Raw genomic sequence first — 11364 nt, 5'->3', positions numbered from 1 at the left:
TGGACACAACTGAGTGACTAAGCACAGCACAGAAAATCATATACAATGGAAATCATCATAACAATTTGTTTTATTATTTTATTTGTGCTTTACTTTTGCAATATCAATGTTCCAATGTTTCTCGGCTTCTGGCTCCAAGCTAAAGACAAAAGTACATTACAGATTTCTTGTGAAAGCTCATTTTTCTTAGGTTAAGTATTTCACAAAGGAATCTTAAAGACAGCCACTCCGATTTGGGTGAATATTACTCAGGGCCTTGCCAGGGTGAACACTGAGGTTTTCAGTATTTGCAAGTTACCTCTGAGGACACACATAAGTAGGCATTTGTAATCAATTTGAGTTTCACGGGCTTTGACAAAGACAGGATTGTGGGAATAAATATCCTAGTGAGAGTGAACCAAATTGGTCCCCTGCTGAGGGCATTTAAAGTCTGTGTGGACAGATCTAGTTAGATTCTCACTGAGGAAAGAGAGGGGAAATAATTACTTGTAATTTTATTCCAGGATTTGAAGATTATAGAAGACCTCTGGAAGAATCCTTTGATAAAAATCAGTGATCTACACTACTAAAAATGATTCTACAAAGTACTGATGTAAGGTAAAAATACAGTTGGGATGGTGATAGTGTTAGGTAGATGAGAAGAAAACTATCCAGACAGATTGCTATTGAGATATTGAGCAGGCATTTCCAAGAAAGCGTAAAACTTTACCTTTCATCCTTTATTATCTGGCTGTTTGTAGATAAGGCCCCTTTTGACACTTGCAGAGCAGGTCCTAACATGCAGGTCCTAACCTTTGAAAGCTTTCCTAAGTGTACATGCTCCTTTATGGGACTTAACTGAATTGTTTTTGGCTAACTTATTTTAAGTCAGAATGTACATGCTGACCTAGCAAGTCCTTTACCTTTTGGCATAATCAAAGAATTTAAATTTCTTTAACACTAGCTCTATTCCAAACACCTAAATTTTACTGAGGTGAGTGCTAGGCAGCCTTGTTGTTGTTGTTGTTTTTAATAATTTCTTTCCTAGTCAAAGCTTCTTCTCACTGGACAGGGAAGCTCCCAGAATGAGCTGGAAACCAGGACATGTTGAATGGAAGAGAAACAGAGTGTGCAATCACTGGGCTCATTCTCTGATGTACGTGAAGACACCTCAGTTCAATCAGCTGAAGCACCCATTAGTTAATGAAGAATTTGAGTGTTCTGACAAGGCTGGAGCAGGGGCCTGGTTTTACTTATTCATCACTCAACAAATATATGCTGTCTGTCTAACGACTGGGAATACCAATAGGAGTCAGACAGTCATGATGTATTGAGGAAGCCAGACAAAAATCAACAATGCGCTAGGTGCTATGAAAGAGCCAAGGTCTGAGTATTAAGGGGCCTGGCCTGGGCTGGGAGTACTGCACACTCCAGGTCCCAGAGACTGAGAAGAGAGGCAGGCACATTTGAGGAACCTCCCCACCCACCACCATCTGGTGGTTAAAACGCAAATAAAACATCTCTAATTTAAAACTTAGCATTTGAAGACGTTGCAGACTTGACGTCCTTGAGTTTGAAATGTGAAGAATATGTGCTCAGAGATGGAGTTTTTCCTGCTGATTCAGAGGAAGCCAGCTCTGAGCCCCACGACAGCTTTTGATCTAGGGAATAATCACTGTCTGTTTTCTCTGTAATCACAGAGAATTTCAGCAAAGCCTTTCCTAAAACAACCGTAACCAATTTTTTTTTTCCCCCTAAATACTCCCTGCATTTCATATTCTCTGTTTAGGTAATCTGCGTAGAGTTTTTATTAAAAAAAAAAACCCTTGTAAAATAGCGTTATTTTATCTATTTTACAGAAAAGAAAATAGAGATATAGGGACGTTAACAATAACTTAGTTACTCAGCAAGCTTTGGAATAAGGATTTCAGTCTGTGACATACTGCCTCGTTATAAATCCCTGCTCTTAGTCATATTAAATCTGCAAAGATTACAATTTGTTAGTCTAATTTATCAGTGCCTAAGAATTTCTTCCTGAATGATGTCTCTGTGTGGCTTCTAAAGTGCTTTAAAATTCTTATTTCTAAGTTTTTAAGAATAAGACATGTAAATAATTTTTTTTAAAGGAAATGAACAAAAGGTTAAGTTCTAACTCGAGTAGGATGAGTTTTTATTTTGATTTTATTTATTTATTTTTACAAAATGTGTTACTCTCTTGGACTGCAGAGGGGCTTTCCAAAGAGGGAACAAAAAGTGACTTAAATGATCTTCAACTTCTCTTCTAATCCTAAGATTTTTTATTTTGGTAAGAAAATTGGACATTTCTGTCATTGATGTGAACCAAGGGAGGACACTGTTGCACAGGTGTGATTGTCTAAACTGAACACATTCTTGACTGAGACAGTCCAGGGAAGAAATTCCTTCTGAGGACCACACTCCAAATATTGCCTTGAATTCAGAAGCATACCCATCCATTTTCTCCACAGGTCGTGTAGAGGTTAGTGTGCATTTCTTGGTTTCTAATGTTCTGCTGTAAGGATCTGATTTAAAAGTTCATTTCCTTACACACCAGGAACAGTGTTTATAGGTCAGGCTCCCAGACTGTGAAATCCTTGAACTCTCTAGGAAATATCCTGAGCATATGATTTAACTTCTGGCTCCCTGGGTCTTGAATGGGGCCTTTGGAAAATACGAAACACGGAGGAAGACCTCACCAACAGCTCATTTTATTTCTAGACTGAGTAGCATAGCTGAGAATCGTGATAACTTTTGCCAGTCATCTTGCTTCTTGCTTACTACATTCTTTCCCTGCTTCTGCACAGCACCACTGAATCCTGAGTTTATCTGCCTCCTCTGCTCCCATGCTCCAGAGAGTAAACCCTCTGGTAAAGCCGTAACACCTGGCAGATCACGGCCACTGCAGACAATTGGTCTCCAGTCTGAGCTGGGTGCTCAGAAATTCCTGTCAATGCTTTCACTTTTTCAGAGTTGCCTCCCTCTCCCATTCCTTTAATGATTTCCCACAGCCTCACCAGACTCCTTCTGACCCCTTTTAATGCTCTCTTCCTCTGTCTCCAAAGATGACCTTGCTGTCACTACTCTGACGACCTTTAGGGCCCAAGTAAGCCCTCTATCAACTACCGGCTAGGAGCCCACATGCTCGCTCCATCTACATCTATCCCGGCTAGCATGGTCTGTTTTCCTAACTCAGAGGATGGCTTGCTCCCACTCAAGTCCAAGTCCTCTCAGCCACTAACCTAAGTCAGTGACCTAAATCAATGACCCTTGGGCCACTTGGAACTCTCTGGAATTTTATTCCTACAGTCATTGCCCCACCCTCCTCTTTCTTCACTCTTTCCTTCTCCACAGGTTTCTAAAAATGTAAACTGGCTTTGAGGCCATTTCCCTGGGGAGCCATCATCAAATCTCTCTTTTCTTTGAGAATTCAAAATTCTCAAAGGAGTAGGCTGGACCCCTAACTTGGCTTTCCTACCTCATACAGAATCTGGCTTTGGAACCCACCATTCATTAACTGCTCTCACTAAGGTCACCAAAATGACCTCATAACCCAGATGCAATTGACCCTTATTAGTCTTTATCTCCCGGAGAAGGCAATGGCACCCCACTCTAGCACTCTTGCCTCCCATGGATGGAGGAGCCTGGTGGGCTGCAGTCCATGGGGTCGCTAAGAGTCAGACGTGACTGAGCAACTTCACTTTCACTTTTCCCTTTCATGCATTGGAGAAGGAAATGGCAACCCACTCCAGTGTTCTTGCCTGGAGAATCCCAGGGACGGGGGAGCCTGGTGGGCTGCCGTCTCTGGGGTTGCACAGAGTCAGACATGACTGAAGCGACTTAGCAGCAGCAGCAGTCTTTATCTCCAAGGCTCTGTGTGCTGCACTTGGCAAAGCTGACCATGCTTTCTTTCTTAAAACAATCTATATATTTCCTCCGTTTCTTCAACACAATGTCCTTCCAGTTCTCTCCATCCCAACCTGGTTCTACTTCTCTCCCACATGGGCTCCCCTCCCTCTGTCACCACTTAAAAGTTTGTTGAGTGCAGGATTGGTGTTCATTAAGAGTGACAATTTTTGAGTTAACTTGTCTCTCACTGTTTGTGCTTCCATAGATTCTTAACCCCTCTGTGCCCCAGTTTCCTCACCTTTTAAAATGGGATTGATAATATTTCTCATTTATCTGAGAGTTAAGTCAGATAACACATGCAAAGTCCTTAGTATGAATTTTTCATTTCAAAGAGAAAATTCAATTGTTATGAGATAATTATATAAAGAAGCATTCCAAAATCAAATATTAGATTTCTAGTTTTCAGTAGTGACTCACCAACATCTTATCATGTTTTAGGTTATTCCAACTGTAAATGTCCTAGGAATTATTTGGAAAAAAAAAAAAAAAAAGGTGCTTTTCTGGATTTGTCACGACAGCCAATTCAAATTTTTAGCTGTTGAGGAACATCTAGCAAGATTAGGGCATCTAAGACTGTTTTAAAATAACTAGATTCTTGTTTTGATAACTACCAAAGACTTCTTTTTTAAAAAAATAGCTGTGTTAAAACTAAAAAGAAAATTTAAAAACATACAAAATACATTGTAATTTTTGAATTGCTCAAAAAATTTTTATTCAGCTTGTTCTAGTAATTAAAGTGAGCTAATATTTGATTTTAAAAAAGGTAAGTTCAAACTTTATTTCTGATAAGTTAATGCAATTTCCAGAGACATGTTGACTCCTGTATACAAATAGGATAATTATATATAACTGAACTAAACTGATTTAAAGCAATTTATTTCTAGACTTATGTGTGGAGGTTATCATAAATTAGAGCAAATTAGTATATATTTATTTAGTTATTCTAGAAAATAAAAACCAATGTCAATATTTCAGATTTCTGATGTACATTTTCCTCCCAAATCCCAACCTATTTTTGATCAGAAGTTTACAGACTCTTCTGTAGGTGCATTAATCCTTTAGAATGTTAAGATATTGTTCAGTGAATTTTAAATTCACTAAAACGTGAGTATTTTGGTTCTGTAAATTTTTTGATCTGAGTATCAGTTCAATCTGCCTAGGCAAAACATTACCTATTTTAGGTACTTTGCACATTTTAGTGTTTCTAGGGTGACCAATTTTCTTGATTTGCCCAAAGACTGTCCTAGTTTTAGCACTGCAAACACCGTGTCCTGAGAAATTCCTTAGTTCTAGAAAACCAGGACAACTGGGCAGCCTAGGCTCAGTGAATCCACCATGTAGCCTGACCAAAATTCTCTTCTTATTTCAAATTAAAAAAAAAAAAAGCAAAAATAAAACCATGCTCTTTGTCAATGTGTCCTTAATTAGAAATGTTTAAAGACATTGATTTCATGTTGTGAGGAGCTTAGAAAGGTTTATTTATATGCTTTATTTCATGTCTTTTTTTCTTATAACCTGCAACTGGATGTTAAATGTAAGCATTCTCAGATTAAAATGGATTGAGTTGAGTCTACTTTTTGAGCATCAAATGTCTGAATAGGTTCCATGTCTGTATCTAGAGCCCTTTCATCTTTACCATCCACTCAGTACTTAGAACTTATGATTAAAGACTGTGAGTATATTTGTATATGGTTATATAGGGCTGTAGTAATATGAGAGTGGGCTTCTCAGGTGGCTCAGTGGTAAGGAGCCTGCCTGCCAACAGGGGAGACTCAGATTCAATTCCTGGGTCAGGAAGATCCCCTGGAGAAGGAAATAGCAACCCACTCCAGTATTCTTGCCTGAAAAATCCCATGGACAGAGAAGCCTGGCAGGCTACAGTCCATGGGGTCACAAAAGTGTCGGACACGATTTAGTGACTAAACAACAGCAACAATATGAGAGAAGATTCAACTCAGCTTTTCACGGGAGGTGATTCATTCCCCTTACTCCAGCTCACTGGCCCACTGTGAGGTTCATCTTTTGCTCCCCCTGTAGGAGGAGACAGAAAACTGCATCCGTTTCCAGGATAGTCCCCCTTTCAGGAGAAGCAATGAAATCGGGCAGCAAGTGGCAGGCCATTTAGTGACTTCCTGCAGCCATCTCTGTTTCATGGTGCAATTTAAGTGTGGATGAATGGTTCACTCTGGGCTCTAGGCCAACTAACTGGCCCTGGAGAAAATCATTCTCACACCCACGCTTGACACACACACACACCCTTCAATTCTCTTTCCTGCCCTGCAGCCCCCCAAATAAAATCCTTCTACTGGAGGCAGCAGCAGGTTCTTTCATTGCAGTCTCTGGGCTACAAGAACCAAAGAGCAAAATGGATGTTTTCCTCTGAGAACTGGCACTGAACAGAAGGAAGGAAACGACTACTCCAATTCAAGCATGTTTTAATCTCAGGAGAAGTGGGGACAGAGGAGGGGCAAAATTGGCTGAGGAATCAGTGGGAAAGTCATAAATTTTGTCTCTTGTCCCGGCAGCTAAGATTCTCCCTTTATAGTGCCACCCACTTTTTCTCTTTTAAAAGGGCTTGGATAATGAACAGTCACTTTCTAAATTCTCAAGTTCAAAAATCTCTCTGGAGGAAGAAAAAGGAGTTTTGAGTAAATCTCTAAAGTCTTGTTGTATCCCTTCGGAACATACTCAGAAATTTTAAGATTCACCTACACCTGGTGAATACATTGTCCTAACCTAAAGGAATTGGCAGTAAACAAATCTACAGTTTCTTACCTCTTTTTACTGTATTTTGATACTTTGTTTTAAAAGGTCAACTCATAGTTTCTATTTGTTTTAAAGAATCACCTCTCATTGAAAGAGACAATGAGCAGTAAACACTATTGTGATCCACTTTTAAAAACAATGATCCAGTTTGACCTGAACCTAACCATGAGGACTCAGTTAGATCCAGATGGGGGCACTGTCTACAGTCACCAGGCGTGGACTTACCAAAATGTTGGCTTAAACAAAAAGTTGTTGTTATTGTTGTTAGTGGTGATGGGCTGTTCTAGAATCAGGAGATTTAAGAGGTATAACAAATAGAATGTAGATTCTTATGCCTTGATTCTTGATTGCAATGATACTGTCACTGAAGGAGAATTCCTTTGTTCTTAAGAGCAACATGCTAAAGTATTTACAGCAAAATGTCTTGATGTCTTCAACTTATTTATTTTTTTCAATCAGTAAAGGCAGAGAAGATTGAGAGAGAAAGATAGAGTGAGAGTGAAAAGAAGGCAAATGTGAAAAAACTCTAGCTCAAATATTGATTTGGAGCTCATATTGAAAAATTCCCTATTGCTTGTTGCTCAGGCCAGGGAAGTCCACAAGTTCACCATTTGGCCTCAGAGTATAAATCTGGCTACTCTGACATCTTGTAAAGATCTGTCTTTAGTCTGGCTTCTATTAAAGTTTAAGCTTACAGGAAGAGATTTACTCTCTGAAAAAGTGTGTCAGAGGAATTTCTTACAGATATCCCTTACAAAGTATTCCAAATTCGTTTCTCTCAATTAATTTTTCAATCAATTTCTATACCCACTTCATTATATTTTTAATTTAATTTGCAAATAAAATGGCATTTGCATTTTCTTGAGTAACTGTCCCTTCAGTTACCACTCATTTCCTTTTCTAGAATCTCAATTATGTTATGATACGTGCCACAATAATTGCATTGTAAAAAGTCATGAACCGTGATAATAGGGAGGCTATTCATAAAAATCCCCTCACTGTCTACTTATACTAAGGGCTTGATTCTTAAATTTGAAAGAAAAATTCCATGATTGTGTTAGCTAGTGGAGAATCTTTGTGCTTTAATAGGCCACATAGCCCAGGGACTGGGCATGGACACATGTGTGGTTTGGGAACACAGTTTTAAAGCAAGTCTTCGGGGCTTCTTTCTTTAAAAATATCAAAAGTAGTTTGATATAAATTCACGTTTTTTAGGACTTCCCTGGTGGCACAGAGGATAAGAATCTGCCTGCCCATGCAGGGGACACGTGTTCAATCCCTGGAAGATTCCACATGTCAGTGAGCAACTAAGCCTGTGCGCCACGCTGCAGCTTCTGAAGCCTGCTTGCCGAGAGCCTGTGCTCAGAAACAAGAGAAGCCACTGCAGTGAGAAGCCCTCACATACAACCAGAGAGGAGCCCCTATTCTCCGGAACTAGAGAAAGCCCTCGCAGCAACGGAGACCCAGTGCAGCCAAAAATAAATAAATAAGATATAGCAGGGTGTACATGCCAAAAAAATAAATGAAACCTTTAAAAAATATTCACAGTTTCTAAAGACTCCTGAGTCACATGGTCTACGGAGTGGCACAGAGTCGGACACGACTAAAACGACTGAGCATCCGCATACAAACAGTTACAAATCTGGCCATTCTGCTCTTTTGCTGGGTCATCATTTTTGAGCATCTGACAATCAGCACCTGGGTCCCAAAAGACCAGTTTTCAGTAGCCCGTTGGCAAGTCGAATAACTTCAAAATTCTGCCTCAGTTCTTTGATACCTTTGAAAGATGCGCCTCTCTATTGCACAGACTTTGGCTGCTTGCACTTTTTTTCTCAAAAAAACATTCTGTCATTTATTTCAGTGGGAACTTTAATAATGCTGTGCTGGGCACTGTGCTGTGCATTGTAAGGGATGGATGAAGAAGTACGCTGTGCCCTTCTGGTTTCTAGGGAGAATGGGACTCAGCAGGAATAGAAGACGTGTATACTTGACTCTTACATTAGCTGGAGTATGGCACATCGCATTGCAAGTCATAAACGAAGTATTGTCCTGGCTTCCTTCTTCATTATTCTAGCATGATGAGATGCTCCTTCCTCATGATTCAACTCCCGCTCCCTCCCCCTCCCCCCCCCCCACCTCTGCTTCAAGAGTATGGCAGCTGCATAATATGTTGTGGTTATCAGCCCAGAGCATACATTTCTTGAGCCAATTCCTTGACATTCATTAAGTACCTTTAGTACCTATCAAAGTTGTGGTATATGGTAGAGTTTTGAAACTTATTATTGCCTAAAATGAATGGATGGATGGAGAGATGGTAAGTGTGTGTGCTAAGTCACTTTGGTCATGTCCAACTCTGTGTGACCCTATGGATTATAGCTCCCCAGGCTCCTCTGTCCATGGGATTCTCCAGGCAAGAATACTGGAGTGGGTTGCCGGGCCCTCCTCCAGGAGACCTATCTGACCCAGGGATGGAACCCGCCATCTCTTATGTCTCCTGAATTGGCAGGTGGGTGCTTTCCAACTAGCGCCACCTAGGAAGCCTGAGTTGATGAATTATCATCAAAAAAACCCAGATGTCCATAAGTTTTTCCGTGATCACACTGATATAAGTTTCGGGGTTTAGAGGCCTTTGCCTTCAATCTATTACTGATTTTGTTCTGTAAACTCAGGAATAAAATCGCCATGATGAGGACAATGAAAAGGAGTTTAGTTGGCTCGTTTGTATCTTGTATCGTTACCCTTCCCTTGTCATGAATTGTACACCAGAGCAAATCTTCATCTTTGCCACCATGACCTTAGAAACTAGCTTCTTTACTTCTACAGAGTACTTGCTAACTTTCTGGCCCAGTTTTATAATTTTCTTATCCGTCCCCCGAGGACAAACTCTGACCTCAGTCAGTGATTCATTTCTGGGGACACAGAAATCATCTCTGCTAGTTCATAAGGAGATTATAACCCAGTCAGTGCTCATTAGTAAGTGGAAATAAAGACTAGGTTCAATGGACATACCATTTCCAGTGCTATAAACTTGGAAGAGCTTTTAAACTATAAGGAGCTTTGAGTCTATCTGATTACTTAGACAGTAGGAGGAAGGATTAAAACTCATTTTTAAACTGCTTGTGTTAATAGTAACATCGTTTGTATGATATTGAGACAGCTTAAATTAAATATAAAGAAGTTAAACTATTGAATGACTTATGAATCCTGGTACTTAATACAGTGAGTAGATGGTAAAGGAAATAAAGAAAATGTGCTTTTTCTTAGTTGAGTAAATGTTAAGTGCTGCTGCTAAGTCACTTCAGTCGTGTCCGACTCTGTGTGACCTCATAGACGGCAGCCCACCAGGCTCCCCCATCCCTGGGATTCTCCAGGCAAGAACACTGGAGTGGGTTGCCATTTCCTTCTCCAATGCATGAAAGTGAAAAGTGAAAGTGAAGTCTCTCAGTCGCATCCGACTCTTAGTGACCCCATGGACTGCAGCCCACCAGGCTCCTCTGTCCACAGGATTCTCCAGGCAAGAGTACTGGAGTGGGGTGCCATTGCCTTCTCCACTAAATATATAAATTCCACTGATGGTTCTGCCTCTTCTTGGTATAACCATTTCAATGATTAGAGTGGCAACTAGATGCCAGAATGATAGGTGATTTCCATACATTATCTCTGACTCATAGTACTATAAAGTAAGCTCTATTTCCCCTAATTTATAGATGAGGAAACTGGGTCTCACAGAGGTTAAATAACTTTCCCTGGTCACACAGCTAAGAAGGGGCTCCCAGAAATCAAATCTAGATCTATCTCAATCCATGAATAAAATATTTACATGGACATCAATCAATAAAATGAATGACAATGACCTAGTCAAGGAATTTAGTTGTAGAAGCTTGACAGTGGTATGTAGTTACCACATAAAGCCAGATATTCTAGCCTGTGGACCAAGAATGTGCCTGCCATATCAGTAAACCAAGGATATTGCTGCCATCAAGCCAACAGTCACAGAAACCACTCCAAACTATGCATTCTGACAGGGATTCATGATGGAGGGAAAAAAAAGATAGAGGCCCTAGATAGCTAAGGTGCTTATCAAAGGAATGATTTCAGTGAGCCCAGACTCTCTTCTCTTACACAGAAAGGTGCTAAATTCTTTAACTTGAGATGTTTGGTTTTCTGTAAGAGTAATCTCTGATGTTCTATCTGTATTTTTTTTTTTTTTTTTTTGCAAAAACTTCTCTATGTCCTAGCTTCTCCCATATCTCTTTGGAGCAGTTCCTGGGAGTGATCCGAGAGGCTATTTTCCAGGCTTAAGTCCCCTGAAAATCTGCCAAATAGAACATAATTCTCAACTTTTAGGTTCTCTGTGTGTGTGTGTTTTTCCCCAGTCAACAAGCCTTTCCATGGTCTGCCAGTCAGGATTTGGCCACCATTTCTCTCCATCTTACTTCAACAATGCTTGTCTTGATGAAAATCACAACATCAGTTCTATACACCTGAGTGCACTTAAGGATTTTTTTTTAACCTGTCTCAGAGACACAGGAAGTTTTAGATTTCCTCTAGTTGTTAGTAAAATGTTTTGACCATGTTACAAGAATCTCTGATATAAGTTAACAAGAGACATATTTTGAAGGTCTTCCCTTCACAGGAAATTCAGGAGTCTACATAGAGCATACCTCTATGAAGCTGATGCTGGCGAGATGCTCA

The sequence above is a fragment of the Capricornis sumatraensis genome, chromosome 13 (assembly GCF_032405125.1).
Source record: "Capricornis sumatraensis isolate serow.1 chromosome 13, serow.2, whole genome shotgun sequence".
Classification (NCBI taxonomy): Eukaryota; Metazoa; Chordata; class Mammalia; order Artiodactyla; family Bovidae; genus Capricornis; species Capricornis sumatraensis.
This window is presented reverse-complemented; position numbering follows the sequence as displayed.